This window comes from Callorhinus ursinus, unplaced genomic scaffold (genome assembly GCF_003265705.2).
Source record: "Callorhinus ursinus isolate GAN/ISIS: 27379988/994484 unplaced genomic scaffold, GSC_fseal_2.0 scaffold3, whole genome shotgun sequence".
Classification (NCBI taxonomy): Eukaryota; Metazoa; Chordata; class Mammalia; order Carnivora; family Otariidae; genus Callorhinus; species Callorhinus ursinus.
This window is the reverse complement of record NW_027397065.1, coordinates 17,090,962-17,103,438: the sequence shown is the minus strand read 5'-3', so window position 1 is coordinate 17,103,438 and position 12,477 is coordinate 17,090,962. Positions and strand designations below refer to the sequence as shown.

Here is a 12,477-nt window from a genome sequence, read left to right as displayed (position 1 = left end):
CAAGATTCCCATAAGCTATGGTTCCTACTTGGTCACTTTGGAATCCTGTGCAAAGGAATCAGCAGGCAAGAAAAGGAGCACTATCTTGGCAGGGGTAGGTGGCCATAATGGGAACAGATAGGGCTGCTTTCACATAGTGATGGCAGGGAAAATATCTCTCAGGGTACATTCTTCTACCTCCTTGCCCAAATGGTTCATAAACAGTATAGTAATAGAATGTCATTGGCTCAGACATCTGAAAGACAAGAGTCTGATAACACTGTCAGGCAGACCTAGCAGAGTTGTTAGATGAGAATGAGAGGAGTCAAAATGCATGGGATACAGCAAAATTTGTTTTAGATAGGGAACTTTTTAAAAAGGTTAAAAATGTAAAAGATAATTGAAACTATTTTTAAGGTAGACCTGGAGCATCAAGAGGCACCCAGCAATATTTTTTTTGGCCCAGCTACATTTTTAATAAAAATTAATATTAAACTAAAGTATAAGAATAATTAATGATTTATAAGGACACTCTCTCAATACATTTTGGGATGCTGGATGCTGTACAAGTAATAAAAATGAAAATAAATAGGCAAAATGCCCAGTCTAGCAAATATATTTGCAGTAATACTGAAGGATTAAGAACAGTTCTATAAATGATGGGCTAATAAATAAGGAAAACACCAGTGGCTATCAATACCAATGGAGGAGAAACACACACACACACACACACACACACACACAAACTCACTTTCTGGGGCAATGTTCGCAAGAAAACCCATTGGTAACAATCAGTGAAAATTTCCCAGGGTCTTGCTGCAACAGAAGCAAGCTGTTGACACCAATCTAATTGAAGAGCATAACAACTAAAATGAGCTAAGATAAATTATTTTGTATTTGCTATGCCAAAATTGTTATTCCATCTTTCTCTTTCAGTTATTTCTCTGCTGGATAAAAGTGGTATGCCAACCTTTCACTAACATTCACAATTTGATCAGAGTCATTAGTGAGATGATATACCACCGTAAGACCTCACATATAGGAAAGTAATATAAACAATTCAGAATTTTTTTGGAATAAAAAAATCCAATGAATGATCAGCCATGGTCATTATTCAGTAATCTGTTTACAAATAATATTCTCTTTTATTTCAAAACTAAAGTTTGACTTTAAAAACTAGAGTAGTCTTATTCTCACTATGTGAGAAGAGAAAATGCATTTCGTTGGTTGGATTTCTTCATTAAAAAACACTAGTCTGGGCTTCAGTATGTTATAAATACAGGCTGGAATGTGTACAACAACAATATGATGTTATACTAAGCACACAGACTACAGAACCTGATGGCCTCTGTGTGAGCCCTGAAGGCTAGGGATGGGGCTGCTAGAGTTTCTTTCTTTTGAGAGGTAAAGAAGAGTAAAGAAGAAGGTACAAGGGCAGCTTTGGAGTGAAATCAGTGGTGCATATATGCACCGAGCATTGTTTTTCCTTCTGCATATTTGAGAAATATGAATTAAGAACGTAAGTTTTTGGAAATTACTTTGGACTATAAGACTGCATTGTGTGGACACTAACACCACTCTAGACTGAACCAGAGCAATTGTAGCTTCAGAATTCTAACTCATATCATACACAGCCATTCACACATACTCAGGATAGAGAGACTGATAGAGAGATATAGTACATATTTCATAGCATATACTTAATACAGTATACATGAAGTCCATATCATTCATGGTAAATAAATGTATTCAAAGCTAGAAAATAAAGAGACATAACAAAAAGTTTGTTTTTCATACAATAAAACAAAGAGAAAGTCTTGTTTTGTTTTTTAAACTTAAGTTTCCAAGATTGGTTTTAATTTCCAAAATAAGGAGCACCTGGGTGGCTCAGTTAGTTAAGTGTCTAACTCTTGATTTCAGCTCAGGGTCATGAGATCAAACCCTACATTTGGCCCTGTGCTGGGCATGGAGCCTGCTTAAGATTCTCTCTCTCTCTCTCCCTCTCCCTCTGCCCCTCACCTCCATACTTTCTCTCTCAAAAAAAAAAAAATCCAAAATGGTATAGTGTTTGGAAATTACTACATTAAGTTTCTTCTTTCTGGGGAAAATAGAGGTTTCATAGTCACAGAACTATTATTTCTGTTATATAGAAATAAAGACTATGACATTTTTGTACCCCTGAGTTTGTGCTACTATAATTCATTATGAGATAGACACTATGACATGTAAAGGAACTCATCTAGGTTTCAAAAGGGTTATTATGCAAAGCATAACTTCACCACAAAACAAAACAAAACAAAGATCCTATACGTAAACATAAATGATCCTGAGTCTTGGTGATGTATAATCTCTATCTGAAAGTCTGAATAGCTAAAAGAACAAAATGCCTGAGTGGAGAAGAAATACGAATTCTGAAAGAATCATTTCAGGTTTTAAGTTTGGTGACTTTGGGCAAATGGAAAGAGGCAGTACTTTGAGGGAAGAGCAAGACTGTGGGAGAAGTCCTACAGCAGATATTCAGGATGGCTTAGAGCTCTCAGGACCAGACTGCAGAGCCACGTGATGTCTCAAGAACAGAACCTTAGCCAGCACGCACATCCCTGTCAGATCTGGATGACTTAGCACATGAAGTTTTTTACTATAAATTATAGCCTGAAGGATAAAAAGTCATTTTTCCAACCCCAAAAAGAGAAAATAGCATGATATGTAGCAAAAGACTGAGGATCAAAGTGGATATTCATACAAGATGTTCATACCTGAATCTTCCCCTATCCTTCAGGGCTCTTGAGGAAGTAGGTGTTCAGGAGATAAATCCATATACTTTTTACAAATTCTGGGGTCAAGAAAAGTAGTGTCTTCTATATTATGAGAAACACAAGGACACAAATAAATTTATTTTGCAAATAAAGCAAAAACAAGGAATAAAAGAAACCCTCATTCTGTGCACACCACCACCACCATTTTCTTTTGAATCTGAAATAGTACGAGATAATATCTCCAAGTATTCTGTATCCCCAGGATGAGAGGCTGAGAGTAGAAAAGTAGGTCTAAAGAGGCTTCTCTGTGGAATAAAGGTAACAGCACTCACCTGGTGAACTACAGAGCCAACAAAAGGAGATTCAACTTGTTGGCATGTAAGTCCCTGCCCACCTCACCCACCTTCCAAACCCAGAAGAGATGGGGGAAAACAATGGAAGAGAAGGGAAAATACCGTCTCGACTGATTACCTAACCACTAGAATAGAGAGAAGGGGGCGCAGAGACAAAGACAGACAGAACTGTTTTTACCTTAAGTTGGCACTAATTTTCTAATAAAAGCATAATTGGGAACCCAGTACCTAAGTATACTTATGAAAAGTAAAATTTTACTTTGGGAATTTGTGTTTGCAGACCATGAACTTTGTACCTACTCTACCAGTGGGGATATCTCAATACAATAATGACCATCTTATAAAGTTAATGCCATTATATGACAGCGGTACTAACAAATTGTTTCTCATGTTTTCAGAATGCTTGAGCAAGAAAAAATACTAAGGAAATGTGTATTTCCCAAAAAAAGAAAAAAAGAAGTAGTTCTCTGTGAGAATTTAAATATTGGAATAAGGTAACTTGTGAGATGGGGGAAATGCCATCCATGTTGGCTTGAGTGAAAGGAAAAGGAAAAAAAAATGAATACAATAGCCATTACCTAGACTGCAATTATTAACCTTTTAGAAGGAGAGGGATTAAACTAGATGATTTCTCAAAGTACAATCTAGGGCTGTCATTCTATCATTCTATGGCTCTTTGATGTCAGAATGCAATTCAGGGCTTTTGAAGTATATTAGAAAACCCAGTATAACTTGCTGTCTCCTGGGCCACGAGCCAACCTGAATCATGAAAGAAAGTGTCAAGGATGGGATTCACTAAGGATGCAAAAATTACCCAAAGAGATAGATGAAAGAGGGGATAAGATAGTGAAGGATGCATTAGGAAGGAAAGTAAATTGTGGAGATTTAAGAAACTCAGGCAGAAACAACCAGAATTAAGATGGCATATATAAGGTGTAGCACATATCTGGTTTTATCCATTTAGGATATCTGAATGTGAATGTTAAAAGACAAGTATGTTTCAGAAGTAGCACAGGAAATTATAGAACTGTGTCTAGAAGAATTTCTTAAAACAGAGTGCTATGAAGAAAAAAGTTTTATTAAGAAATCTGAAACCTTGGAAATAAAGTATATGTGTGTGTGTGAGGGGGTGAGAACTCTGAAGATCTAACCTTTTAGCAAATTTCATGTATACAATAGATTATTAACTATACCTTCCTCACTGTACATTAGATCTCTAGAATTTATCTATCTTATAATTAAAAGTTTGTACCTTATGACCAACATCCCTTCATTTCTCTCACCTCCTTGCCCCTGGCAACTAACTTTCTACTAAGTTCAATTTTTTTTTGTTCCCACATAAATGATATCATGTAATATTTGTCTTTTTGTGTCTGGTTTATTTCACTAAACATAATGTCCTCCAGGTTCATCCACACTATCAAAAATGGCAGGATTTCCTTCTTTTTTAAGACTGAATAATATTTAAATTTAGCTAGCAGGCTTCAAGAATTGTGGGGATGTGAGACAGGACCAGCTGAGGATTTCAAACAGTGAGGGGTTTGAACAGTGAGGAATAGGTAAGGAGCTCTGCATTTCACCTCATTAAGAAAGTGAGGAAATGTTAAGTCATGTCCATCCTCATAAAGTCTCTATTATAATCTTTTCTAAAATTCCATCTTTCATTTTCTTCCCATAGATAACATGATGGCTCACTCCATCAACTCATTCAAGTGTTAAGTCAAAGACCTACTACTCCTTTCTTCATCCTATTTAAATCTCAAACTCCACACAGCATTATGCATTCCTTTTCCTGGTTTTATTTTTCTCCTTAATGCTTATCATCAGTAGTGAAGTAGATTTTGTTCTTCTTTTTTTTACTCTATGTGTTTTGCTGCTCTCTTCCCAGCATCAGAACAGTGCTAGAAAAATATAGTACGAATTTAATAAGTATTTCTTTAATTGAATTCAATTAAATTATCCCAACTCTGCTAATCCTTTTCCTTCTGACAATGATTTTATGAGCCATTACCACTAAATACTTAGCCTTTGAAATGAAAAAAAAAACCCACAGTTCGCTTTAAGTAGAATCTACATCAGTTTATTTCCACAGAGAATTTGCTTCCCTCTGAGATGTTCCGCGATTTGCTGACTGACAGCTTTACTTGTTTTCCACAGAAATAGTGTCTGTCTGTCTGCTTAGGCTACAACTACCTCTATCCTGAAATGCCCTACTTACTTCAGGGTCCTTTGCCATGTTAACTCTGAAGGCAAGAGAAAGATATTTCTCTCACGGGGAATTTGAACTGAAAATAGGCTCTCCTTCATAACATAGGTCCTTAGGATTTCCTGTGTAATTCCAGTAAGTATTCACTGGAAGCAATTTTGTATAATCAGTTTGACATGTTCCCTGCAAAATAAGCCCAGAGACAATGATGTGCATGCAGGAAGTGCATTGAGCCATATTCTCAGGACGATATCTATGAGGGTGTACATGCAGCAGGATTGGGAAGACAAGAAGGAAGAACTGGGTACACAAGCATCAGACAACCCCACAGTTGATCTAAGATGAGGATGGCCTTTCAGAGAATTCCTAAGTCAAGGCACAGCAGCTAGCCCTCTGTTTCTCTCCATTAGCCATAGTTGGATGCTGGCCACTCCTGGGGAGGGATCTGGAGCCTTGAGGAGCTCAACTCTCTTCAAACAAAGCATTTCTGGGAGAAGCACTCAGCTGCCAGTCATTATCATGCAACACTACTGGTTTCTAACAGAATGAGTGTTTCCTGGAGGCATACCGAGCATCCACCACAAACTTCATACTCATTTATGAGATTAACATATGGGATGAGATATAAAAGAATTACAAGAGTCCTTTCTTAGAGGTAAATAGAAGAATGGGTATAAAATGGAGCAGGTAGATTAGGAGGCATCATAATTATAACATATAATAATATCTTATTATAAAATCTAGGAGATATAGTACTAACTGGTTAATATTTTTGCCTAATTTTAGGAAGAAAAACAAAGATTTTTTTCTGTTGAAATAAGCAATTATTAGTATGGTTATTAATAATAAATATATTTTCTTTATGATCATTAATGAAAAATGTTTGCAATTGTCATTGTCTTATTATAATAGTCATATATATTCATAAAGAAAATTTAAAAATATTTTTAAAGCATAAGAAGAAAAATAAGAACACAGAACCCCACTACCCCGATGATGCTTGTTACCACTTGGTTAAAATTCTTTCAGGTGCTAAGGAATCAGTCAGTCTCTCTCTCTCTCGCTCTCTCTTTCATTCTCTCATTTTCTCCACATTGTATATATACATATACATACATATTACATTCATCTATACTCTTTTTATCCTGAAGTACTATTCTACTGGTTACACATGATTATATGCATTTTAATTTCTGTATTTCACTAGGTTACCATAATTCATTTAACCAATGAACTACTGCTTTTGATATAGACAGATAACTCTTTTTTTTAAAGATTTTATTTATTTATTCATGAGAGACAGAGGGAGGGAGAGAGAGAGAGAGAGAGAGAAGCAGAGGGAGAAGCAGGCTCCCAAGGAGTAGGGAGCCCGATGCGGGACTCAATCCCAGGACCCTGGGATCATCACCTGAGCCGAAGGCAGACGCTTAACCATCTGAGCCACCCAGGGGTCCTAGACAGATAACTCTTTAAGTTCTTTAATTTTTTTTCTTAAGCCTTGGGCAGGCTTTCCTGAAACCCAGTTACTGGAGGATATATGACAACATATTTTACAGGACATGTTTATAATTCCTCAATATGTTCCTCAGCATGTAAAGAAGCTTTGAGGCATGTATCTTTGAAAGTAATTAACACACTAAAATGTTGGGTCTCTTAAACATACAATTATTTGTGTTGTTTATATTTTGTTGAATCCAATTTTTATTATTAAAGAAACTCAGCAATTACTATCAACTTCCTTAAGAGAGAATATGTACTTTAATCTTCATTCACATAACTGAAGATTATTGGATATAAAGTTCCCTGTGCTTTATTTAAATACTTCCTTTAATAAGAAATGCATAGTATTAATTAAATATTTAATTCTGGGTAGCTTGTCAGCACCATGTATTGCTACTGAAGGCACATTAACGGGGATAATTAAAGAAATTGGTGATGCACTAGATAGGAATTCTTAACATTCTTTTACAGTAAACTCATTTTGTGTAGTAATAAGCTTTGTCATTACAAATGAAATGCACCACCTGGTACAATTAGCCTTATGCCTCTTGTTTTTTAGTACATCTCAGAACTGCAGTACAATGCTATAATTTGCATTGTTAAAGCTCAAACAAAATGCCAGAACTTGATTCAAAAATGTCTTTTACACTAGGGTCTAGGGCCATTTAATATATCATATTCCAGTTAGGTATCATGAACTTTTTGAAGACAGCCTAATGTTGAAATAAAATAATGGCAAAAGTTTAAATAGAAGTAGCTTAAACTTTCAGGTAAGAGTACCTGAATCATGTAATCCAGTGAAAATTGGAGTGTTATATTAACTACCCAAAGCAATCTACAAATTTAACACAATCCCTATCTAAATACCAATAGCATTTTTCACAGAACTAGAACAAATAATCCTAAAACGTATGTAACCACAAAAGACCTTGAGTAGCCAAAGCAATCTTGAAAAAGAAAAACAAAACTGGAGGTATCACAATTCCAGATTTCAAGCTATATTACAAAGCTGTAGTAATTAAAATAGTATCGTATGGCACAAAAATAAACACATAGATCAATGGAATAGACCAGGAAACTCAGAAATGAACCCAATTATATGGTCAATTAGTTTTTGACAAAGCAGGAAAGAATATCCAATGGGAAAGAGACAGTCTCTTCAACAAATGGTGTTGGGAAAACTGGACAGCAACATGCAGATGCATGAAACTGGACTACTTTCTTAAAGCATACACAAAAATAAACTCAAAATGGATTAAAGACCCAAATGTGAGGCCTGAAACCATAAAAAATCCTTGAAGAGAGCACAGGCAGTAATCTCTCTGACATCAGCCGTAACAACATTTTTTTAGATATGTTTCCTGAGGCAAGGGAAATAAAAGTAAAAATAAACTATGTAGACTACGTCAAAATAGAAAGTTTCTGTACAGAAAAGGAAACAATCAACAAAACTAAAAGGCAACCTACGAAATGGAAGATTATTTGCAAATGACATCCGATAAAGGGTTAGTATCCAAAATATATAGAAAACTTATAAAACTCAACAGCCAAGAACCAAATAATTCAATTAGACATAAACAGACATTTCTCCAAAGAAGACATACAGATGGCTAAGACACATGCTCAACATCACATATCATCAGGGAAATGCAAATCAAAACTACAAAAAACCTCACACCTGTCAGAACGGCTAAAATAAAAAATACAAGAAATAACAAGTTTTGGGGGTGATGTGGAGCAAAAGAACCCTCTTGTACTGTTGGTAGAATGCAGACTGGTGCAGCCACTGTGGAAAACGATATGGAGATTCCTCAAAAAGTTAAAAATAGAACTACCCTATAATCCAGTAATCACACTACTGGATATTTACCTGAAGAATACAAAAACACTAATACAAAGGGATACATACACCCCTATGTTTATTGCAGCACTATATACAATGGTCAAAATATGGAAGCAGCCCAAGTGTCCATCAATAGATGAATGGGTAACAAAGATGTGGTATATATATACACAATGGAATATTATTCGGCCATAAAAAAACAATGAAATCTTGCTATTTGCAACAACATGGATGGAACTAGAGAGTATAATGCTAAGCAAAATAAATCATTCAGAGAAAGACAAATACCATATGACCTCACTCATATGTGAAACTTAAGAAACCAAACAAATGAGCAAAGGAAAAAAAGAGAGAGAGAGAGAGACAACTCAAGAAAGAGACTTTTAACTATAGAGAACAAACTTATGGTTACCAGAAGGGATGTGGGCTGGGGGATAAGGGAAATAGGGGAAGGAGATTAAAGAGTACACTTATCATGATAAAAAAATATATAGATAAATAAATAAATACATAAATAAAATCATAAAAATAATGTTTTATTAAAATATAAACTGAATACAATGAATCATGTAAGTATATTAAACATGTAAAGTAAATTAAAGTAAAATTGTCTAATAATATTTAGCTGAAGCATTATAGATTATCTTTATAGATATATAGATATAGATTATCTTTCCAACATACCATGGGAAGATGGGAGGAAATCTAAATGGAATGGGCATGAACTTATTAATTAACTTGAGAACCCCTCTTAGTAGGATGAATATAGCACAATTTTAAAATTTAGGGCAATAATGATTCCAATAAAACAAAGGTCAAAAATAAATATAGTAAATCTCTCACTTATGAGGCGAGTTCTAAGGGTATCTCCATCTCCTAAAGTTCATTAAAATCACTATGGGGACATATATGTGACAATAAAAATCACAAAAGTTCTGAAATCTAATGATAAAAATAGGAACAAAAATAGTACCTGTATTTCTTGATATAAGCTAACTTAGAAGACAACTTAGGCAATGCTTTCAAAACGCCGATGTAACCCTTCCAGGGAAAGACTGGGAGATGGGCCATTTTGCCTGCTCCCTCTACACTGAGCTGGTGGAAGGGTTGGAGTATGTCTGCTGGGAGTGCCTCTGTGCTCATTAGCAACTGCTCTTTTGTTTGCTGTAGTGTTGTAGGTCTCATGGACCCTAGACTAAGTAAGGTTGGTAAAGAATGTGTCTTCAGTCTTTCCTACCTGTTTTTGATGTTTGTGTTTTCTCAACCACCTGTGTGTCTATAGAAGAGCATTCTGGATCTCTCCATGGTGCCATCTTGGTTGAAACCTAAAATAAGTTTTGATTGGATGACAGTCATTGGAAACTTCCAACTGTTGATTACTGAATGTTGTTGACTGACTTTTAACAATGTTGGATTTTAATAGACTGTTGAATTGTATGAAAATCCTACCGTTCAGGGTGAGTTTAAAGGAGGAATCAACAAAGTTTTTGTAAAAAGGCCAGACAGCATCTATTTTAAGTTTTGCAGGCTCAATGGTCTCTATCTCAACTAATCAACTCTGGTGTTTTAACACAAAAACCTCCAGAGATAATATGTAAATGAATGAGAAGAGCTGTGTTCCAATAAAACTTTATTTACAAAATCAGACCGAGGGTCAGATTTGGTTCTTAGTTTGCTGACCTCAGTCTATAGTAATCTATTCTAGAGGAGTAGTTCAGCCCAATTACTAAAGCACGGCCTTGCATCTCTACTAAATGCCCTGTATATTTAATGAGGTTTCTTCACTGTGGTTGCTGGGTTTCAGAAGGATCTATGGCCCTGTTTCAGGTACAGCAATTGTTTGGCTTACAGTTACTTGGCAATTGTTCTTTCCTCTGAAATTTTTCTTTGCCTGCTCTCATGGAGTTTAACCTTACACACACACATTGGTATTCAGCCTAAGACTCCAAAGGATCCTTATGCAGATTTCTCTGTGTAACTCTCTCCTCACTGGTAATCTGCTTCGAATATTCTAGCCAACATGGTTTCTCCAAACTACAAACTAGATCTTCTGTGTTGGTCTTCCCTGCTCTAGGATTTCAAAAAATCACCTGTAGGGAGAAAGCCAGAGTGATTGAGAGCAGTTAATTCTCTTGTTTCTCTTCTCTCACAGTCTTGTGCTGTCTGCCACCCAGTATCTGAAAACAAATGTTTTGTCAAATTTTCTAGTTGTTTTGGAGGGAAGTAAGACCTTACCTGGAAGCATAAGTCCTCAGTATAGATTTATGAAGAAACTTTTTATCAAGAAACTCGCTACCTCTGCACATTTTTTCTGAGGAACACTTCTGGACACTTCTGAAAAAAAAAATAGATTACTGTTCTCTAAAATCCACAAGAACTTAAAGGACTGTATAATTTTCCAGTGTATTCTGATGGCAGAGTCCTACTTTGGAAGTATACCTTAGCAACACTGTAGAGCCAAAAATGCTCTTTTTTTAAAGATTTTATTTATTTCTTTGAGAGCAAGAGAATGAGAGATAGAAAGCACGAGAGGGAAGAGGGTCAGAGGGAGAAGCAGACTCCCTGCTGAGCAAGGAGCCCGATGTGGGACTCGATCCTGGGACTCCAGGATCATGACCTGAGCCGAAGGCAGTCGCTTAACCAACTGAGCCACCCAGGCACCCCAAAAATGCTCTTATACAGTAAGTATGCACGCTGCTTGTTTGGAGAATTAAGACCACAACTATGTAAAAAAAAATAAATTTTAAAATTTCATTGCATATTCTCACTGATTCTACCAGCTAGAAACGTATTTACCAGGAAAATCTGAAAGAAAAGTCAAGTGTTAATAATGACTTTAGTGCCCTGATTATCAAGCTATTCTATACCTAATATTGTCTCTTTTTTCCCTAAAACAGGTGATATTAATATTTATAGTCATTATAAATTCTTTCTTCCTTTCCCATTTGCTAATGCTGTCTTTTGATATTTCAAATATTAAAAAACCTGCTTTCATTGTCACTTTCTTGAGAAAGATAGCTGCTATGTAGTCATAAAGCTGCCCTAGCAATGAAGTTAGTGATATAGTTTCTCCATTAAGCAGGCTCTGCTATCCAAGCAGAGAGAATTTAAGGACCTAGATATAACCATGGAGAGAAGCTAACAATGTAATCATGGTTAACTTTCTGAAAAGCACTTTTATCTAATTTGAATAGCCAAATTCTATATGATAGCTGTATTAGGGTTCTCCAGAGAAACAGAACTAATAAGCTAAATATGTAGAGAGACAGAGGAAGGGAGAGAGAGAGGGAGAGGGAAAGAGACAGAGAGAGATTTATTATAAAAAGTTGGCTCACACGATTATGGAGATCGGTGAGGCCAAAATTCGCAGTGTGAAACACCAGGTTCAAGACAGAGAAGAGCCAATGGTGCAGATGAAGTCCAAAGGAGTTTGCTAAAGAATTCCTTCCTTCTGAGAGAGGTTGATCTTTTTGTTCTATTCAGGCCTTCTACTGATTACATGAGGCCCACCTACTTTATAGAGAGCAATCTGATTTACCCAAAATTCATCAATTTAAATGTTAATCTCATCTCCAAACACCCTCCAAGTTGACACATAAAATTAACCATAACAATAGCGTTTACATTAATCCCTGAGGCCTTATTAAAATACTGACAAGAAGATAAGCAATTTAAAATGAATGTTTGATAAACTAACAAGGACATAGTCACTTTATAGGATGTAATGAAGAGGAGGTGTTATAAAGAGGAGCAGGTGGAGGTTATAGAAAAAACATTCGAAGGGGAAACACTGAAAAGTTGATGTAAAAGGAAAACAGTATTTTTTTTTTTTTGTATTCT

At 35.7% G+C, this 12,477-nt stretch overlaps 1 long non-coding RNA gene across 1 annotated transcript in view; it reads right to left on the bottom strand.

Annotated features, from left to right (window-relative positions):
• LOC112819968 (uncharacterized) overlaps nt 1-12,477 on the bottom strand; it is a 76,347-nt gene that overhangs the window by 40,210 nt on the left and 23,660 nt on the right. The window contains exons 2-3 of the long non-coding RNA XR_003207010.2: nt 10,873-10,971; nt 9,875-9,962 (exon numbers count right to left, since the gene is read on the bottom strand). This is a non-coding gene — a long non-coding RNA (uncharacterized lncRNA). The remainder of the gene's footprint in view (nt 1-9,874; nt 9,963-10,872; nt 10,972-12,477) is intronic.